The 22,573-nt window shown below is 32.9% G+C and overlaps 1 long non-coding RNA gene across 1 annotated transcript in view; it reads left to right on the top strand.

Annotated features, from left to right (window-relative positions):
• The window catches only part of LOC141508443 (uncharacterized), a 142,923-nt gene extending 127,789 nt beyond the window's left edge, over positions 1-15,134 (top strand). The window contains exons 5-6 of the long non-coding RNA XR_012474418.1: positions 14,312-14,367; positions 14,466-15,134. This is a non-coding gene — a long non-coding RNA (uncharacterized LOC141508443). The remainder of the gene's footprint in view (positions 1-14,311; positions 14,368-14,465) is intronic.
• Positions 15,135-22,573: the final 7,439 nt, after the last annotated feature.

Consider the following 22,573-nt stretch of genomic DNA (forward strand, 5'->3'; position numbering starts at 1 on the left):
AAAACTATAAAGCACTTAGCACAGGATTTTGCACACTGTAGGTGCTTAATAAATATTTGTTTCTGTCCTTCCCTTTTGTCTGTATTTTGTTGTTATCCTTGGTTAGATTGTACATTTAATTCTACTCATTTCATGCTATATTAGTTCATAAAAATTTTCCTAATTTCCTCTGATATAGTTCATTTCATATTTTTATAGCAAAATATAATTTCAATGCCTTCATATGCCCCAGTAGGAGGGCAATCCTTTGGTTTCTAATTTTTGGATACCACAAAAGGAATGGCTATAAATATTTTGTACATAGAAAAACTTTTCTTCCTTTAATTTCTTTAGGAGCAAAAGTCCTAGTAATGTTAGAGCTATATTAAATAGCATGCACAGTTTGGAATCTCTCTCTCTTCCACTTCTCATACAGTGATGTTTGCAAAGGAACAGAGAAAGAAAAGAAAAGAGTTCAGCAAAACATTTAATACATCCAAAAATCATGGAGATATAAAAAATATTCCATACCTGTGGACCTTCCACCTTTGCAAAGAAGTTCTTCTTTGAGATTATGCTTATTCTTTGTAATTTCACAAAAATCAATTTTGATGTTTTCTGTGTTTTTACTTACTGTTTTCTATTGTTGTAATTATTGTCTATATTACTTTCTTGACTCTTACTTACTCTTCATGCTTACTTTACTCTGCACTATTTCTTTTTTATGCTACTCTGCATTTTTCATATTTATCATTTCTTATAACATAGTAATATACCCTTGCATTCATTTGCCAAGTGTGTTTAGTTATTACTCAACTGATGGATATTTATTGTGCTTCTAGTTCTTTGCTATCACAAAAAATGTTGCTATAAATATTTTGGTATGTATGGGAACTTTCTTCTCAATTGCATAATTTCAAGTTACTTTTTATAATGGTAAAGAGATTAGAAAATATGCTATATAAAACTTATTTGTTGAAGGATGTAAGAAGTGAGGATGTGTTGAGGACTGCAGACGAGTAGAACTCTGTCCATGATGGTTGAATAAAGTCTCTCGGTAGAAGGAGCCTGCTCTCTATGCCTGGATTGGTTCCCCGCCATGAGGATGGTGAGGACCACTGGTGAGTAGAACTCTGACCATGATGTCTGAATAAACCCTCTCTCGGTGGAAGGAGCCTGTTCTCTATGCCTGCATCGGTTCTTCATCCCAGGAAGCTTTAAGCAGTTACTTTCTAAGCATATAATGTTTCAGGATGATAAACAGTTATGCAGTTATGACACACTTGATATGCCAGAACATACAGCATGGCCTGGGACCAAAGGATGTACTCAGTGTTCTCAGGGGATTAGATAAAGAAGGGACCTGGTGGTTTTTGCAGTATATAAGCTTGTGCACAGCCCAATAAATCAGACTCTTATTCCCATCTTGTTGGAGTCCTGTCTCTTTGTTTATCAAAAAGCTTTCAGTCACATAACTCTTTCCTTGCTCTGCTGGGTCGGTGGGACCCCCAACAAGGAGGAATACTTCATGTATTTGATGAAGTATCATATAGAAAGGGAATACATTAGCTTTTTGGAATAGAATCTTAAATTGGTTTCTCTTTTCCAGTCCATCTTCAATGCTTTATAAAAGAGGTGATATTTGACTTGCAAGGTGAGTAGGACTCAATTATAGCTGATGACACCTGGTGTTGACAGGACGGTAAAAGGAAAAAGTAAGAATTAATGTCCCTCTAAAAAATAAAGAGTTTGACCCAAGGGATCTTCAACTGTTAATATTCCATGTTTTTTTCTTCAACTTCTTGCTGTTTGCTGATGTTGTCAGTGTTTTTCAGTTATGTCTGATACTTTATGACCCAATTACAATTTTCTTGGCAAAAATACTGGAGTGGTTTGCCATCTCCCTTTCCAACTCATTTTATAGATGAGGAAACTGAGACAAACAGGGTTAAGTGACTTGCCTGGAATCACATATCTAGTACGTGTCTGAGGCTAGTTTGAACTCAGGTAGACGAGTCTTCATATGCCCAAATAAGAGAGCAATCCTTTGGTTTCTAATTTTTGACTATCATCATAAAAGAAGCTGAAATAAATATTTTTTCACATGGCAAAACTTTTCCTTCTTCTTTGATTTATCTGGGATTAAAAATTCCTGTAGTTATAGAACTGGGTTAAGGGGTATGTTCAGTTTGGTATTTCTCTCTTTCCCTTCTCATAGAGCTATCTCATATAATAAAGGATTTTGATACTTTTTATCCTGAAGTCTTCCTGGTTCCAGATCCAGCACTATATACACTGCAGCACTAGCAACTTCTATAGCACTTTTTATTATTGCATATTTTACTAAAACATATAGTATTTATTATTCACTAATTCTCAGATGATAGCCTAGAAATTACTAATACTAAGAGTCAAAACCTTCAAGTACTGATTCTGATGCTGGTTAAGAACATACTTTTACAAAAATGCTTCAAAGAAGTTCTATTTAAATGTTGAGGATGATATAGGGGCCAATGCAGCAATTGGAATGAGTTTTTAGATTGTCCTGATATTCAGGATGATCTTATTCCAAAGGTCAAGTAAGTAGTTGCTGTGCTGTGATTTTAGGGCAGAGTCCCTTCATTCCCTAGTACTTCTATCTGCTCAGTGATGCCTCCAATTCTGCCAACCTTCTTGTAGTTGTCAAATGGATAAAGCAAAGTTCTAACCCTGCCAGTCTCCTAGTAAAGCAGTTTCTATGGTTCCCCCTTTTGAAGGATGACAAACAACCAACTCTCAATTTATTCTATACATGTCTCATTTGTACATAGTTTTTTTGAATAATAATGAGCTAACATTTAGATAGCGTGCTAGGAACCCTGTTAAGTATTTTACAAACATTATCTCTTTTAATTTTCACAACAGTCCTGGAAGGTAAATGCTATTATTATATCCACTTTACAGTTGAGGAACCCAATGCAAATATGGGATCACAATAACATCACTATATTGGAATCCAGTGAGTGAAATTGATTCTTAACAGATAGAAAAGAAGAATAAGAAAAAGGAAGCATGTTACTTGTTCATAATTAGGTCAAATAAATATAGTAAATATATCCATCTTTCCATATATATATATATATCTTAAAATGTAATACTAAACTAATAGATAATTTCATAGACTTAAGATTGTAGAAAAATAAGATAAGAATATTAAAGAGATAAGAAAGAATAAAATCAGAATAGAGAGGGTTTGTTCTACTAGGTCCTAAAATACACTATAAAATAATAATTACAAAAGCCATTGAGAACTTGTAAAAATGAAGAAATCAATCAATAGAAGAGAATACAAAACTCAAAAATAGAGCCCAGGTTACAGAAAAGATGCTTCTAATGAACCCACATTTCAAAAGCACTGGGAAAAAGAATAATTATCCTATAAAATTATTTGAAAAACTAGATAGCTTTATGGCAAAAAAAAATTTGGATCCACAACTAATATCATAAATCATACTAAAGTAATTGAATCAATAATCTAAACATAAAAACAATTAAAATGAAAGAGAAAAGTAGTAACATATCTCATCCATGCAGGGGAAGGAGATTTTATTAAACAAATAAATATATATAATTAGAGATAAAATCAATGGTTCTGAAATTATAAAGAGAAGAGATTTTCTTCCAAAAGAAAGCAGTACTTGTAAAGTTAGACAAGAAGCATATTGAGAAAATTATGGTATATGTATTGAATAACAGTCTGGCATTCATAGTTTGTCAGTGCTGATCTTGCATTCAGGAGGGCTTGCCTTCTAATACCAGTTTTGACATTTGTAAGTCTTGTCATAAATTGTGACTAAGAGGAGGTTATTTAATCTTTCTGTGCCTAGATTTCTTTATCTCTAAAATGAGCATTATGATAGCATCTACCTTCAGGTCACGATCTATTGTGATGATAAAGTAAGGTAATGTATATAAAGTACTTTGAAATCTTAAAGCATTTAATAAATGATGCTTCTTATTATTGTTTTTAAGGTTTCAATTCATATTTACAATGTTATTAAATCATTGGAGGGCATATTAATGGAGGACATGAAAGGTTAATAAGTGTATGAAGAGATTGTTCACATTTTCTCATCAGAAAATACAAATGAAAAAGTATTTTAAGATTTTTATGAACATTTTATGAACTTTAGAGGTTCAAATTATAAATTTTAAAAGGAAAAATCCAATGTTTGCAAGACTGGGAAAAGAAATACTATTTGATCAACTTTGGATCTTCAGACTGGTACCAATGTTTTGGAAACCAGTATGACAATATACAATGAATCACAACTTGATCACATCTTTAATCCAGTTATTCTATTGCTATAATTATATAATATCACTAAATAATATTAATACTACTACTACTAATAGTAATAAAATGACATTCATATGAAATATCAATAACTGCTCAATTTCATAATATCAAGAAATTGTTAGTATTACATTATCTATAATTGGAGTTTAATTTCATAAAGAACTGATAAATAGAAGTATGTATAGAATTATTTTGCATATATATTTACATATATTTGGGTAATGGTAGCCTTCTTTAGGGTAAGGAGAAGAAGGGAAAAAATTTAAACAATAATTTTATTATATATATATTAAAAAGGAATAACAAATTGTATGAAATACTTGTATTTTCATATATAATCATCTTTTTAATTATACTTTATTATAGAAATCTTTATCCCATAATTAAAAATGAAATAAATAATAAAAGGAAAAATTATGCCTAATCATTTTGAAAACCAATCTGTACTTATACTCAAAAAGCTGTTTAAACTGCCTAGACCCTTTGATATAGCAATGCCAACAAAATTGATTAGGAAAAAAAGGAAACGAATCTATATTTTCTAAAATATTTATAGTGCTTCTCTTTATGATGACAAAAATCTTGAAGTTTCTGAAATGCCTGTCAATTGGAGAATGGTTGAGCAAGTTGTGATACATGATTGTAATGGATTACTACAGTGCTATAAGAAATTATGAGCTTGATGATCTTAGAAAAATATGCTAAGACTTGCATGAAATAATGAAGAGTGAAGTGAGAAGAACCAGGAGAATATTTTATATAGTAAAATAATATTGTTTTAGGAATGACTTTGAGCAAATGTCATTTTGATTATTAAAATACCGAACTTAAGTACAAAGGACATATGGAAAAAATGCTATCCCAGCACGCAGAGAACTAATAAATAGAAGAATGTAAAGAATAATTCTCTCTCTCTCTCTCTCCCTCTCTCTCTCTCTCTCTCTCTCTCTCTATATATATATATATATATATATATATATATGTATATATATATATATATATATATTTATATTGAATGGTGGTCATGTCTAGAATGGGGTAAAGAAAGGAAAAAAATGAGAAAAATAAAATTTACCAGATAATTTTATTACATATTTTAAAGGCATAGCAAATTGTACATAATAGATTTGCATTTCCAGGTGCAGTCATTTTTTTTATTATACTATGTTATAGAAATGCTTATTTTATCTCATAAATTAAAAATAAGATTAATAAAAATAAAGTATGGTTTATAAATATAATATTATACTGTATTAAAACCAATAAATAGATTGTATGAATTATAAAAGAAAATGCATAAAATATTATATTAGGAAAAACTGCAAATCAGTAGAACCACAACTATGGCATATATATATATATATATATATATATATATATATATATATATATATGAAAAAATCTTCTCAACACCAATGTTCTTCCACTATATCTATATATATGAAAAAAATATATATAGTGACTTTAAATATATATATGTATATATATATATATATATATATATATATAGTGACTTTAACAATGTAAAAAGAAAAGAAAAATGAAAGACAGAAAGGAGTCAAAGAAATTTGGAGAGTTATGGAAAGGGATGAAATTCTGTCAAATACAATTCAAATTAATTCAATTCTAGAAGCATTTATTAAGGACATGTGTTCAATAATGGCCTGCCATCCATAATTTATCAGTACTGATCTTGGATTAAGGAGGATCTGAGATCTGTTTTGTCATTCTGTGTTCATCTGTGCAAGGAGCTTTGGATATGAAAACACAAAGAATTAGCCTCTGCCCTAAATGTGCTTACCATCAAATTCACTGTACATAAATAAACGTGCAGTCTCTCTCTCTCTGTTTCTCTCCTTCTCTGTCTTTTTGTCCCTGTCTCTGTCTTTGTCTCTGTTTCTGTCTGTCTGTCTGTCTGTCTCTCTCTCTCTCTCACACACACACATGCATACATACAAAATTAAAACAAAGTAATTGATAATAGATTGGGTACAGTAACACGGGGGAAATCAGGAGATGTCTCCTATTTTTCTTTATCTTCATCAAAGTAAGTATATAATAAATGTTTTTTTATTTACTGACTGACCTTAGTATGCATGAATGGTATTTTTGCTATTTGTTAGAAATCCTTTTGGGATTTCTTGCCAATGATACCAGTCTTGCCATTTCCTTCTCCAAATCATTTTATAGAAGAAGAACTAAGGCAACCAGAATAAAGTGATTTGCCTGGGGTCATACACCTAGTAAGTGTTTGAGACTAGATTTGAACTCATGAACATGAGTATTCTTGATTCCAAGCCCAGTGTTCTATTCACTATGTCACCTCTCTCTAAAACAAAGAAAAATCTTCTCAACACCAATGTTCTTCCAAGTATTACTGTGTGGTTGTGAGTCATGGGACATTCTAACTGAAGCTGAGGAGCAATAAAGGGACAAAAGAGAGTTGTGTGATTGAAATGAGCAGACTGAAACACAATTCAAAAAGGAATTATAGGGGCGGCTAGGTGGGCAGTGGATAGAGCACTGGCCTTGGAGTCAGGAGTACCTGAGTTCAAATCCGGCCTCAGACACTTAATAATTACTTAGCCGTGTGGCCTTGGGCAAGCCACTTAACCCCATTGCCTTGCAAAAACTAAAAAACAAATGGAATTATGCAGGAAAAGTCCCTTAAAGGATGCTGTCAGAGAAGTGTATTATTAGATTGAAATTGAGTTGATTACAGTATATCAAGAGGACCCAAGGAATACCTCTTAATGCACTTAGTGGTTTTCCTTCTAATCTTGGCAACATTGGTTTCATCAGTGCAAAAAATTTTCGATTTAATATAGTCAAAATCATCCATTTTGCATTTTATAATGTACTCTTTGGACATAAATTTCTCTCCTTTCCATAGATCTGACAGATAAGAGTATTTCTTGATCTGTTAATTTGTCTGTGGTATCACCCTTTATGTCTAATCCTGTACCCATTTTAACCTTACTTTAGTATAGGGTGTGAGATGTTGGTCTATGCCTAGTTTTTGCAATATTGTTTTCCAGTTTTCTCATTTTTTGTAGAATAATGAGTTCTTATTCCAGAAGCTACTTTCTTTGGGTTTGTCAAACAATAGATTACTATAATCATTTACTACTGTTTCTTTGTACTTATCCTAATCCCCTGGTCCATTACTCTATTTTTTTTTTTTACGTTTTTGCAAGCAAATGGGGTTTAGTTGCTTGTCCACAGCTAGGTAATTATTAAGTGTCTGAGATCAGATTTGAACTCAGGTACTCCTGACTCCAGGATTGGTGCTCTATCCACTGTACCAACTAGCCATCCCTCATTACTCTGTTTTTTTTTTTTTTTAGATTTTTCAAGGCAATGGGGTTAAGTGGCTTGCCCAAGGCCACACGGCTAGGTAATTATTAAGTATCTGAGGTCAGATTTGAACCCAGGCACTCCTGACTCCAAGGCCGGTGCTCTATTCACTGTGCCACCTAGCCGCCCCTCACTGTGCCACCTAGCTGCCCCTCATTACTCTATTTCTTAACCAGTACCAGGAAGTTTTAATGACTGCTACTTTATAGTTATAGCTTTAGATTTGGTACAGCTAGGACACCTTCTATTACATTTTTTTTATCAGTTCCCTTGATATTCTTGACTTCTTGATGCCCCAGATAAATTTTGTTACTATTATTTCTATCTATGTAAAATAGTTATTTGGTAGTTTGATTGGTATGACACTGGATAAATTATTTAGTTTGGGTGGAATTATCATTTTTTATTATATTAGCTTGACTCAACCATGAGCAATTGATGTTCTTCCAATTGTTTAGATCTGACTTTATTTGTGTGAAAAATGTGTTGTAATTGTTCATAAAGTTTCTGGGTTTGTCCTGGGAGGTAGATTCCTAAGTATTTCATGTTTTCTTCAACTACTTTAAATAGAATTTCTCTTTCAGTCTCTTGCCCTTGGGTTTTGTTTATATATATATATATATATATATATATATATATATATATATATATACATATATATACATATATATATGCTAATGATTTATCTGAGTTTATTTCATATCATGCTACTTTGCTGAAGTTTCAAAAATGATTTTTTTTGCAAGGCAAATAGGGTTAAGTGGCATGCCCAAGGCCACACAGCTAGGTAATTATTAAGTGTCTGAGACCGGATTTGATCAAAAATGATTTTCTAGGAATCTCTAAGTATACTATCATATTATCTGCAAAGAGTGAAAGCTTTGCTTCTTCATTGCCAATTCTAATTCCTTGAATTTCTTTTTTTCTCATTGTTAAAGTTAACATTTCTTTTTTCTTTTTGGCAAGGAAATTAGGTTAAGTGACTTGCCTAAGGTTGCACTGCTAGGTAATTAATAAGTGTCTGAGATCAAATTTGAACTCAGGTCCTTCTGACTCCATGGCTGGTTCTCTATCCATTGCATCACCTAGCTGCCCCAAAGCTAACATTTTTAATATTATATTGAATAGTAATGGTGGTAATAGGTACCCTTGTTTCATCTCTGATCTTATTGGAAATACTCCTAGTATATACCCATTACATATAATATTTGATAATGGTTTTTAGATAGATAGATACTGCTCATTATTTTAAGGAAAATTCTGTTTGTTCCTATACTCTCTAGTGCATACATAGGAATGATGTTGTATTTTTATCAAAGGCTTTTTCAGCATCTATTGAGATAATCATAGGATTTCTGTTGGTTCGGGCTATTGATATGTTAAATTACATTGAGTGTTTTCCTAATGTTGAACCATCCCTCCCTGCAAGTTATAAATCCTACCTGATCGTGGTATATAATCTGAATAATAACATGATGTAATCTCTTTGTTAAAATTTTACTTAAGATTTTTGCAACAATGTTCATTAAGGAGATTGACACATAATTTTCTTTGCCTGTTTTGATTCTTCTTGGTTTAGGTATCAGTACCATAAAGGTATTATAAAAGAAATTTGACAAAACTCCTAGTTTTCTAAATAGTTTATGTAGAATTGGAATTAATTGTTCCTTAAATGTTAGAATTCACTTGTGCATTCAACTGGACCTGGAGATTTTTTTCTTAGGGATTTTATTGATGGTTTCTTCAATTTCTTTTTCTGAAATGGGGTTATCTAAGTATTTTACTTCCTCTTCTGTTAATGTGAGTAGTTTGCAATTTTGTAAATATTCATCCATTTTACTCAGGTTGTCAAATTTATTGGCAAGGATTTGGGAAAAATAGCTCTGAATTATCTCTTTAATTTCCTCCTTATCAGTGGTGAGTTTATTCTTTTCATTTTTGTTACTGGTAATTTGATATTTTTTTTAAAAAAATCAGATTAACCAAAGGTTTATCTATTTTATTGGTTCTCTTCATAAAACTAACTCAGTTTTACTTATTAGATCAATAGTTTTCTTGCTTTTAGTTTCATTAATCCCTCCTTTGATTTTCAGAATTTCAAATTTGGTATTTAATTAGGGATCCTTAATTTGTTCTTTTTCCTAGCTTTGTAGTTATATACCCAATTCAATTGATCTTGTCTTTCTCTATTTTATTCATATAAGCTTTAGAGATATAAAATTTCTCCTGAAAATTGACTCCATCCTATAAATTTTGGTATGTGTATAATTGTTATCATTTCCTTGGATAGAATTAATGATTATTTCTATGATTTGCTGTTTGATCCACTAATTCTTTAAAATTAATTCTTTTGGTTTCAAATTAATTTTTGGTTTATCTTTCTATGGCCCTTTATTACATTTAATTTTTATTACATCATGATATGAAAAGCAAGCTTTTATTATTTCTGCTTTTCTGCATTTAATTATAAGAGTTTTTTTGCTCCAGTACATGATCAGTTTTGGTATAGGTGCCATATACTTCAAAGAGAATATTCTTTTCTATTCCCATTCAGAGGTCTATTATATTTAAGTTTTCTAAAATTTTATTCACCTTCTTAACTTCCTTCTTGTTTATTTTATGGTTAGATTTATTTAATTCTGAGAGAGGGAGGTTGAGGTCCCATAGTATTAAAGTTTTTCCATGACTCCTTTAATTTCATTCAGCTTCACCTCTAAGTATTTGGATGATATATCACTTGGTGCATATATATTTAATAATCTATAAGTTAATTGCCTATGGTACCTTTAAGAAGATGTGGTTTCCTTCCTTAATTGTTTCAATGAGATCTATTTTTCCTTTTATTTTGTCTTAGATTAGGACCACTAACCCTGATTTTTTTAAAATTCTGCTGATGTATAAATATTTTGCTTTGGCCTTTTACCTTTACACTATGTGTATCTCTGCTTCAAATGTGTTTCTTGTAAATAAAATACTATAGGATTCTAGTTTTTAATCACATTCTACTGTGTGCTTCTGTTTTATGGGAGAGTTCATCCCATTCACATAGTTAAGATTACTAATTCTGTTTTCTTCCCTCCATGCTGTCTTTCCCTCTTTATACTTTTCCCTTCCCTTTTCCTTCTTCCTGCTTACCAGTGTTATGCTCCTTTTCCCCTTTAACTTTTCTTTTAAATTTTAACTTTCACTTTCACTTTCTCCTTCCCTTTTATCAGTCTCTTCTTCCTCTTTATTCCCCTTCTCTCCCTCTCCATTTCCCTGTAGGGTAGGTTAGAATTTTTAAATCCAATTGGGAATGCTTGTTATTCCCTATCTGTATTGGGTAGATTTGGGTCACACCCACCCTTCTTTCCCTCTACTGTAAATCTTTGTGCCTCTTTTGCTGTTGTTTATCCACTAATGCCTAGCCTTCTCTTTTATAGTCCTTGTTCTTATGTTTTTTTATTATTTAAACTTGTCTTATACTTAACAACTCGTTTGTCAAAATATATACCTTTTATCTGTCCAGATGGAACTATTGTCAAAGATTGCTTGATTGCTTGATTGATAAGCAGTATTGCTTCATATTCACTAGGAACTCTCCCCTCTTCTGTCTTGTTAGAAATCTACTTCTCAAAAGTCATAAATCACATCAATTTATAATCACTGTATACCTTACCTCCCATCAAGTACCCTCCAAGGACACACAATCTTCATGAACCAAAGCATCATACAAAGCCAAATCATTTTAAGAACCATTTATATTACCACCACCCCCCAAGTCCACTCCCTCTAACTGTAGCCAAACTGTCAAGCAAAGAAAAGTCTCTTCGGGATATTTTCATGTTCAGTCCTTCTAAGTACACTCTCTCCCTCCACTATAGTATTCCAACCATAGCCAGACAACCCTCCCACACCCAAAGAATGAGGTTCACTCTCTCCCTTTGTCCCTTTAGCACCCCATAGTACTAAAAGTATGGATTAAGTCTGGAGTTAAAGTATGGATTAAGGTAAGATTACTTCCTAAACTATTTATGTCCAACCCTTCTACATAAGCTTCCATGCTCTGCCCCCTACAACCCTCCTTAGCCAATATTTCTAGTGAACTAAAGTCACTTCTGATTTAATTATGTATAGAGCCTCTAAGAACTCTAATGACTCAAAGGTCTCTTAAGAACTTTTGAATTGATTGTAAGATATAGGAGACACTGGTACAGGACAGCCCAGCATAGGGTACCCTTATCAAAGAAAGTACTGACTTTATGAGCGAGGCAGAATTAAAGTAGCCCAAAGGAAATGTAACATATGTAAATTCACCCGGACTATTTTTACCCAACCTGTGGCAGAGCATTCTGAGCTTGTACTGATCTGATCAGCAACAGTTGAATATACTGGAATTTGGCTCAAACATAGTGATGCCATTTTTGTCTTCATTAAAAAAGAACAAAAACTAATTATACTCATATTCATGAAATATAATCCCTTCAAGTATATTCAACTCTTTAACTATCCTAAGAGAAATAAAATTCTCAAGAATTAGAAGTGTTATCTTCCCTTGTAGGGTTGTATACAACCAAATGATCTTGAATAGCATTTGTTTCCCCCCCCCTTTCTATTTACCTTTTCATGTATCTCTTGAGTCTTGTATTTGGTGATTGAATTTTCTGTTCAGTTCTGGTCTTTTTATCAGAAAATTTGGAAGTTCTCTATTTCATTAAAACTTCTTTTCCCCAATAGAATATGCTGAATTTTGCAGAACTGTAAATTCTTGATGGTAATCCAAGGTTGTTAACTCTCTGAAATATCATATACAGAGCCTCCAATCCTTTAATGTTGAAGCTGTTAAGTTCTGTGTAATTTTGATTGTGCTTTCTTTGTATTTAATTTACTTCTTCTTGTAAGTTATGGTTAGATTTATTTAATTCTGAGAGGGATGTGTTCTTTGTCTTCTATTTTGTCTTCTTGATCAAGTATATTAGACAGTTTTCCATAAGAATTTCCTGAAAGATTTTTTTCAGGCTCTTTATTTGATCTAGGCTCACTGGTAGACAAATTAATTTATAAATTATTTCTCTTGGATCTATTTCCTAGATTGCTTGTTTTTCCTCAATTTTTTCAGCCAGCTAATTTTGTTTGATGGAATCTCAGTGACTCATAGATTCAGTACTTTCTATTTTTCCAATTTTAATTTTTAGAGTTTTTATTTTCTTCAGTTAGTTTTTGGGTTTTCTTTTTCATTTGGTTAATTTTACTTTTTGCTGAGTAGCATTCCCTTTCCAGTTGGATGATTTGACTTTATGATAAGTTGCATTCTTTTTCCAGGTAGTTGATTTTATTTTTTGATGAGTTATATTCTTTTTCCAGGTAGTTATTTTTACTTTTAAAGGAGTTGGTTTCTTTACTCAATGTTTCATAATTTTCTTGTAGAGTTCTCTTTTCTTTTTTTCCATTTTTCTTTTTCCTTTCTTCTTTATTTCATCAGACTTTCAAAGGATACGTGACACAAAAAGGTTAAGAACTCTGGAATAGATTAACTTTAGGGTGCTTTATACCTAAATTTTTTTGAATCTATTAATAAAACAATTTGTTTTACTCTTCTGTGCAGCTCTTCAAATAATTTAGAAAAGATTGAATACTCCCTCTAATTCCTTAATAAAAATATGTGTAAATCAGTGTGTCATCAATCTTCTGATCCTAGGTTCTTCCCTCTGCACATGCTTCAGTAGATAGATGTTGATCTTATACCGCCTTACTGGGGCAGAGTGGTCTAGAATCTAGTCATAGATTTAGAACTGGAATGGACCTTAGCTCCCATCTAGTCTAAATAAGATGGCTAATGAGGAATCTGAGACTAGAGATGAGTAACTTGTCTGGTGCCATAGCTACTAGTTTTCTGAGACAAGATTTGAATCTGAGTTTTCCTGATCCTAAGTCTAACTTCCTATACACTGACTGTATTATGCTGTTTCCTCATCATTTCATTCTTATTCTTGGAGACTCTTCTATTTATGCAGTATGTGAACTGATTTTCATCTTGGTTGCCAGAGCATAATAATTATTGTTCCTAGTGGAAATTTCTTTGCATTTGCATGTGAGAAAATATGTATATAGGAAAGGTCTGGTGAAAGCCAGTGTGTGATATAGTAAGGAATGGCAGAATGCACATGGGGGAAAGATTGATTGTAGTAAATGGAGCTTGTAGTGTTCAGTCAAAAGTATTCCTTTCTTTATGTATCATGATGTTTTGTTGGAGAGTTCTGGACTGTTGTTTTTTTATTTAGATTATGTGTCAAGTTGCTAATGAACCTATGACTATTATATACTAAAATGGATATGTGTACATATGTATATGCATGCACGCATTCAAGTGAGCATAATAGTGAAGCTATGAAGTATGATTCATCTTTGTGCCAATTATGTATTCTCCAAATTTGTTTCTGACTCTGTCCTTTGAGGACACTAGGATCACTGGACATGTAAATCTAAGATTCTAAATCAAGTCTCCTTAATCTCTTTTTGTGTGTCATGGATTCCCTTTAGCATGATGAAGATTTTTCTGAATGATTTTATAAAAATTCATAATAAAAACTAAATACCTAATTTCAACTGGAGATAAGTGAAAATAAAAATACAACAGTTTTTTTTTTTCTATCCTAGTTAATGGACTCCCTGAAACCAAGGAATCCATAGACATCAGATTAAAAACCTCTATTGTAAGTGTTGTTGCAAGCCTTTGGAATTTACATACCAATAATTTATTCATTTGTTAACAGTATTTATTAATTACTTACTATGTGTCATCTCCTTTTAGGATCTGAATATACAAAGATAAAAGCAAACTATTTTCTTCCCTCAAGGAAATTTCATTTTATTGGGGGAAAACAACATGAACCAGAAAAGTAAGTATGAAATATCTATAAAAATTAGAAGCAAATGGGGAGAGGGAGTGAATAACATATACTATGAAGGAAAGAGGGAACAAACATTTATACAGCACCTACTGTGTGCAAAGGTCCTGTGCAAAGCACTTTACAATATCATCTCATTTAATCATCAAAACAACATTGAGAAGTAGGTGCTATTATTAGACTCATTTTCAGATGAGGAAATTGAGGTTAGGTGACTTGTGCAGGATCACACAACTAATAAGTACCTAAGTTCTAATTTGAGCTCAGGTCTTTCTTACTCCAGGCCCAGTGCTATATCCATTGCACCACCAGGAACCCCAAGGAGAGTAGTTTTACCAAAACTGCTTTACCAAAGAATGCTTGAAGGACAGTAATGGACTGGAATAGTAGAATGGTCAATTATGAAAAGATTTAAAAGCAAAACCAGAAATTAGATTTAATCAAGGTTTTTACAACTTGTTAGTGGTAGAGCTGAGATTAAAACTCATATCTCTCAATCTCAACATTTCCCTTTAATGAAATTAATTTGTCATCCCCATCTACTTTTCCTTTAAATGTCATCTTCTTTCCTATTTCTCACTAAGGATTTGATTTGTTATCAGAGTTACAAATATCCTTCTCCAATCATCTTTGAATCTATTTTGTATCTGGTTTGTATCCAGCTACAGTAATATGTAGCTGTATACAAACCGTATACAAAATAAATCTCTATAATAACTACATATTATATTTAGCAAAATAAAATAAATACATAAAACAGTAGTAAATTTATATAATAGCTAACAATTTTATAATATTAAGCCTTTTATCAGGTACATATGTGTTAAATACTTTACAGTTATTATCTCATTTGATCCTCACAATAACTCTGAGAGGCAAGTGCTATTATATTTCCTTTCTTACAGATAAGAAAACTGAAGCAAATATTAATTAATTTGCCTAATGTCACACAGCTGATAACTATCTAAGACTGGATTTGAATTCAGTTCTTCCTGACATCAGAACTGGAAAATTATCTACTGCAATAACTTATATGTATATCTAGATATATGTATATGTCTCTCTCTCTCTCTCTCTCTCTCTATATATATATATATATGTAAAACAACATGCATATAAAATACATGTACATAATAAATTATATATGTTGTTTCCCTTGGTTGGATTTCAAGGCTAGACCTTGAAGGCAGGAGTTGGCTCTTTGTTTTTCTTTTGTTTTGATATTCTCAGTTCCTTGAACTGTGTCTGCTACAAAGCAGGTGCTTAATAATTGCTTGTTGATTGACTGATGGGTGATGCTAGCCTTAAGAAAAGGTCAAGAGTTTTTTAAGAGTATTATGACTTTAATAATTGACTGAAACCATTTCAGAAGCACTTTGCTAGTCAACACTATGTTTCCAGTGATGCCTTGCAAGTGTGAATTGTTTTAAAGTTGCCAAAGCCCTAACCCTCCATGATCTCATTTAATCTTCACAACAACTCTATGAGAGAGAGCAGCTGCTGGTCTGATTTCAGTTTTCTTAAAACCCAGACAACCTTCAGTGACATGCCCTGATGGGACTGTGGCAGAGTCAGCTGTAGGGTCTGTTTCCCAATTTTTAGTCTAACAACTATCCCACCCTGCTATCCAGACTGTCTCCCTCTTCAGTCTGGTCTTCTTGTCTAAGTAGAAACATTAGTGGCTAGACTTCATTTACCATGGAAATAATAAACTCAATCAATGAAATTTAAGTACTCAGTGCATAAATCAACCTCACAGGTGTCTCCTCTCATAAAGGGGCAATAGGAGATAAGCCCTGCCAGGTCTCCTCTGTGGTCAATTAAGCATTTCTCTGTCTGGGGATGTGCTCCCTGGCCAACTGATACTGAGCTGACAGCAAGACTGAAGGAGGTCCCAGACGGCTGGGAGGCTGACAGGCTACTTTTCACAGCTGTGGACTGGAAATATAGACTCATGTGAGATTCTCAAAGTGAAAATACAATTACATGGACATTTTTTTTGAATAATAAAAAAGTTAAGCATGCACCATTAAATATTTATTATTGTGCTGGTTACCTAAGTGGTCATGTTGTGTTTCTCATGTTACCCAAATTTTTAATTTACCTTAATATCCAAGCATGCTTCTATTAGTACAAAATCTTGGCTCCCATGGTCTTGCTGTATTGCATATTAAAAGCTCTGAAAGGAGGGGCTATGGGCTGCCTGGGAGATGAAATACAGTAATGTTTGCTGGTTGTGGAAATTTTTGGGTTTTGTAGGAATGCTATCCTGCTCTCTGGATAGGTTCCTTCTAGTCTTTTGTCTAGGGTGTGCTGAATGTCATTTTCTCCTTAGTCTTTCCACTTAGAAAAGTTAGATCCTTAAATTTTCAACTCAGAAATCACCTTTTTTTTTGTCTGTATGTCTGATACCACAGAGGTTAAAAGGAGTAAAATCACACACCTATTAAGAAAACTACAAACATCTTTGGCTCTCCTTCCAGACCCAGGAATCTCCAGGAGAGTTAAGAACACAGTTTAGATTGATAACTCAGGATCTGGGATGCTTGTTAAATTCTTCTTTCCCATCAATTGTTAATATTTTCTCCTGCCTTAAAAATTCTTGCTTGTTCTTTTCTCTATATATTGAGTTCATCAAAAGAAAGTAAACCTCTAATCTATTGTTTCATTTTTGTCTTTGAATCTTCAGTGCTTGCACATAGTAGGAGTTTAATCTATAGAATAAAAGCATACTGGATTTGAATCCTAATTAGGTTGTGTGACATTGCATTTGTGTCTCGATAATTTTCCAGACAGTTGTAAGATAATAAGCCAGAGGGGGCGGTTAGGTGACGTAGTGGATAAAGCACCGGCCTTGGAGTCAGGAGTACCTGGGTTCAAATCTGGTCTCAGACACTTAATAATTACCTAGCTGTGTGGCCTTGGGCAAGCCACTTAACCTTGTTTGCCTTGCAAAAACCTAAAATAAACAGATAATAAGCCAGAGAAGAATTTTTTTATCTGTACTAGAGGGAATTTTTTTCCTCTAATGAAATCATGAACACAGTTTAAAAAATTGTCAGTCACTATAATTATTTTAAGAGAAAGATCAAGCTAGATGATAGCTAAGGTCCTTTCCAGCTTTAAATCTTATGAGTTAAGTATTCATTCTGTGATGCTCAGGAATTGTTGAATAAATGTATTTTCTGTAAGAATAAAGGTTTCTTTTACTCAAATGTAGGCATGTTGGATAGCTAGAGAGCAGAACTTCATACTAGGCAGTGCCTCTAGAATTTCCTGGTTGTGTTAATAGGGGCAAAGCACTTGCATTCCCTGAGCTTCAGTTTACTAATCATTATCAATGTGGATAATAAGACCTTTGGTCCTTACCTTACAGGATTGTTGTGAAAGCTATTCATAAATAGTAAAGCCCTTTATAAATATCAGTCACCATTATTATTTCTAAAAGGTTAACCACTGAAGTCATCATGCATCACCTCAGGAGTAACATCACTTTAGGTTCATCAAATTGGTGAAGATCTTCTTAAGGAAATGGTCCTACAATAGAAATAATATATCAAATCAGGAAAACGATTAGTTACATAAAATTTCCCCCCTGTCCTCTGCAATTCTCTTTCTGCTCAGTACTTTAGGTTAATCAAAGATCCCAAATTAAGCAGAAAGAATCAATTCATGGTTTGGCCAAAAAAAAATCTTATTTGTTCTTGCTAGGGTGACATTTACAGAGAAGACCCCAGGATACCACTGTTTGTGGTGAAATTTGTCTTGAAAATTAGAGCAACTCATTTTAATCAATTGAGGCAACTGCTTTTTCAAGCTCAGTGAGATAAATGTCTGACTTCTCGATACCTGACCTGGGATATTGAAACTATGAGCAGACCTGTATTTAAGGGACATTCAATAGTCTGTAGAGGAGAAACAATAATACAAAAGGAGCCAAGCTGAGACTCTAAAGAATGGGTATGAGAAAAGCTTAAGACTAACTTGCTTTACTCCAGTTTTGAGGGAAAGGTGTGGTTTAAATACAAGCCCATCCTTTTAAGGCACCATTTGACAGAGAAACATTTTCTTTTACCATCACTTCCATAAGTCACTGCTCTTTTGTTCAAGTAACATAGACTGCCCCAAAGTTGAGGTTCAAAGCAGTTATTGAGATGTATTAGTCTCTAGTAATTCACTACACTGTTTATTATTGAGTAATAATTAACAATTATGTCTCACTTTAAAGTTTGCAAAGAACTCAATTTTTTTCAATAGCCCTACATAGCAGGTGATATTATTAAGCCTATTTTAAAAATGAGGGAGCTGAGGCAGATAGTGACTTGTCAAGTGTCATATAGTTAGTAAATATCTAAGACTGGGTTTTCCTGATTCTAGGTCCAATGCTCTAGCCACAGTATTACCTAGCTGTCTCTATGAACTCCTGCCACAGTGAACAGCTTATTCATTTATTTCTCTGTATGTTTTTGTTCATTTTTTGTTTTCAAAGTGGACCAATGATATCATAATGGTGGAATTAAGGCACAGTATGGCTGACTATGACTGATCAGTACAATATGAACAAAGAAGACTCTAACACAGGTTGAGCTCAAATCATCCATTTAAACATTTGGAATAGGGATGTCTCTAGAGTGGTACATCTCAAGTTTCCTTTGTGTTACTGCAATTCTATTTTTTTTTTTTGTAGAACACAGTTCTTTATTTGATGATAACATGGGTAGTCCTGGGCCAGTGTCTCTCATGTTCTTGCAACTGATGTTAAAATTCTTCAGAGAGAGATATATTGCTTCTTCTGATCTCTGTATTTGTATATATTTGTATAAAATATAGGCTATTTACATTCTCTATATTGCATTAACATTGAAAAGATTGGGTGGTCTCTTCATATGATCCTTGCCATAAAAGGCTGATGTTGAAATTTTTCTAGTACTTCCCATTTACTAAAGTATAGAAACAGATTTAGAGCTCAAATGTGGAACAATGTTTTTTAAGCTACAGTAATGAAGTTACTGGAGAATTCTTTGGTTTTACTTTTTCTTTCTTATTAATAATTATATCTCAATCATTTCCTGGAACACTCACTTCCCTGTTCCATTTCCTTGTAAAAATAGTTAAGAAAATGGATCACACAACTTGTGTGAAAATGTGTGCACCATTATTCACTTGTCTCCCATCTCTTTGCTGAAGTAGAGAGAGGGTACAATTTGTCTTCTAGTTCCAAGATTTTTAGGTTGGAAAGGTTTGAGTGCCTCGATCAACAGCAAGATTAAAAATGAGGAATTTCTAGAAAACTATTTTGAGCTAGAAAATACTAAGAAACATTAGATACTTCATATTATTAACATTTCTGATTTATATGCTTAACTTTGAATAAGAGTAAAATTGTTGGTAAAATCTGTGGCATCTAGAATTTAATGGATCTGGAAGTCCTTGAACCAATTCCAGGAAGCCCATTTGGTGGCTGCAGATGAGATAATAACAGAAATATTTAGCATTTATATAGCATTTTGGGGCAGCTAAGTAACCCAAAGTATAGAGTACAAAACCCAGAGAGATTTCTTTCATTACTTGTTTTCTTACTGACTAAAGTCAAGAATATTCATCTTCATGTATTTAAATCTATCCTCAGATGCTTAATAGCTATGTGACCCTGGACAAGTCATTCACTTCAGTTTGTCTCAGTTTTCTTATCTGTAAATTGAATTGGAAAAGAAATTGGCAAACTTCTTTAGTGATTTTTCCCTGAAAATACAAACTGGGATCTTGGAAAGTCAGACATGATTAAAATCAACTGAACAACAGTATTGCACATTAAAATTTATAATTCACCTTATAAATATTATCTCATTAATCCCCATAACCTCGGAGTTGAGTAACATTACAATTGAGGAAAGTAATACTGTTAGAGGTTAAATTATTTGCCTTGGTCAAAAAAATAAAGCTATCTGAGGTCAGATTTGAACTCTGATCTGTTTTTGGTTTGTTTTGCAAGACAATGGGATTCATTAACTTGCCAAGTTAACACAACCAGGTAATTACTAAGTGTCTGAGGCTGGATTTGAATTCATGTCCTTCTGACTCCAAGGGCTGGTACTCTATTCACTGTGCCACTTAGCTGACCAGAATTCTGGTCTTCTTGGCTCCAGGTTCAATAATGTAACCATTTCCTGGTATATTACCTGGTAGAAGTAATTTCTACCTGGGGAATTTCCTAGACCTGATAAAATCTAATAAGGTATCAATTCTTATCAGAGTGGTAGAAGATTATGGAAATAGGATATGCCCATTCTGTCAGACACAGTAGCTTTTGGTTTTGTTTACCTGTTTTTCTTTGTTATGAAGGAAGGGTCAGTTTGAGAAAGATGATGTAATTCTATGTACAGAAATGAGTGTGATATAAAAATAGGAGGCATCAATGAAACTTTTTTTGTCTTAAATGAATACTAAAGGCAAGAGTAAGACTGCCTGGTGGATAGGACTTCATAATGATTGCAGATAACAGCTACCTGTATGAACATGCAAGGCAGTTGTTAGGACCCTCACTTACTCATATTCATGTTAAATCCTGCCCCACCCTGTTTTTGCTTTAACTTTAAAAATCCCTTTACTCCTTCCTCCAAATATATATTACTCACTCTCATAGTAAATAGTTAAAACAAAACCAAAATCTCTGATTTATTTCACTGATTGCAACAATATCTGATTGAAAAATATTAAGAATAATACTGAAGGCTAGATTTAGGGTTGGGAGGGACCTTAGTCTGATTACCCCCCCCCCCCCAGTTCCCAAATTTACAGGTGGGCATAATGAAATCCAGAGAGTAGATTTGCTCAGTGTTATAGAGAGATTAAGTGTGTTTTTAAAAAAAAAGTGATTTGAACCTGTCTTTCCCCCCTTCAAATTCAATCCTTTTTCTATTTTTACCTTTTATATACTAGGCAATTATAGAAACATTAAGAGATAGACTCCAATTTTGGAGATATGTCTTCCTAGTTTGTTTGCTCTGAAGAATTTTCTTCAGACTCTTGAGTCCAGTTTATTTTGGTCTAAGACCTTTTGCTTTAATCCTTGAGAAATCTGAGTATATTCCCTTTGGTCTCTGAAACATCTGCTCTCTCTAACTTATCCCAATCCTATAAACTCAAAAATTTTTCCTTTTAATAAGTTTCCTGATCATTTTATCCTTTTCTTCAGCTCCTAAATATTCTTTCCTCAGCTCCAAAATACCCATTTCCAAAGTGACTTTCTGACCTCACTACAAATCTATATTTTTTTTAACCCCAGACATTTCTCAGTACTATTTGGGACTGTATCATGATTATTGACAATTTATTCAACAAACATTCATTTGACAAACGCTGTGCAATACACTGAAAATGCAAAGAGAAAGGTGAAACAGTCCCTGTACTCAAGGAATTGCATTTTATTGGGATATATGTATAATATATATAATATATTTATATATATATGTATACAGACATTTTATACAGAGTAATTTTGCTAGGGAAGAGTATGGGGAAGGGCAGATGAAGACTGGCTTTCTGTAGAAGCTGGATGAACTTTGAAGAAATTTTAGATTCTACAAGGTGTATGCTATTCTAAGCAAGTCTTTTTTTTAAATTCATTGTTCATTTCCCCCAAAATATATTTAAAGACAATTTTCAACATTCATTTTTTTGTAAAAATTCTTCCATCCCCACCCTCCCCAAGACAACAAGCAATTTGATATAGGTTTTACAGGAACAATTCTGTTAAACATATTTTCATATTTGTCATGCTGTGAAAGAAGAATCAGAACAGAAGGGGAAAGCCATGAGAAAGAAAAAAACAAATAAGAAAGTAAAAATAGTATACTTTGATTTGTATTCAGACTTCATAGTTCTTTCTCTGGAAGTGGAGGGCATTTTTCATCACAAATCTTTTGGAATTGTCTTTGATCATTGTATTGCTGAGAAAAGCTAAATCTATCATAGCTGATCAACATACAATGTTGCTGTTAACTGTGTTAAA

This window comes from Macrotis lagotis, chromosome 1 (genome assembly GCF_037893015.1).
Source record: "Macrotis lagotis isolate mMagLag1 chromosome 1, bilby.v1.9.chrom.fasta, whole genome shotgun sequence".
Classification (NCBI taxonomy): domain Eukaryota; kingdom Metazoa; phylum Chordata; class Mammalia; order Peramelemorphia; family Peramelidae; genus Macrotis; species Macrotis lagotis.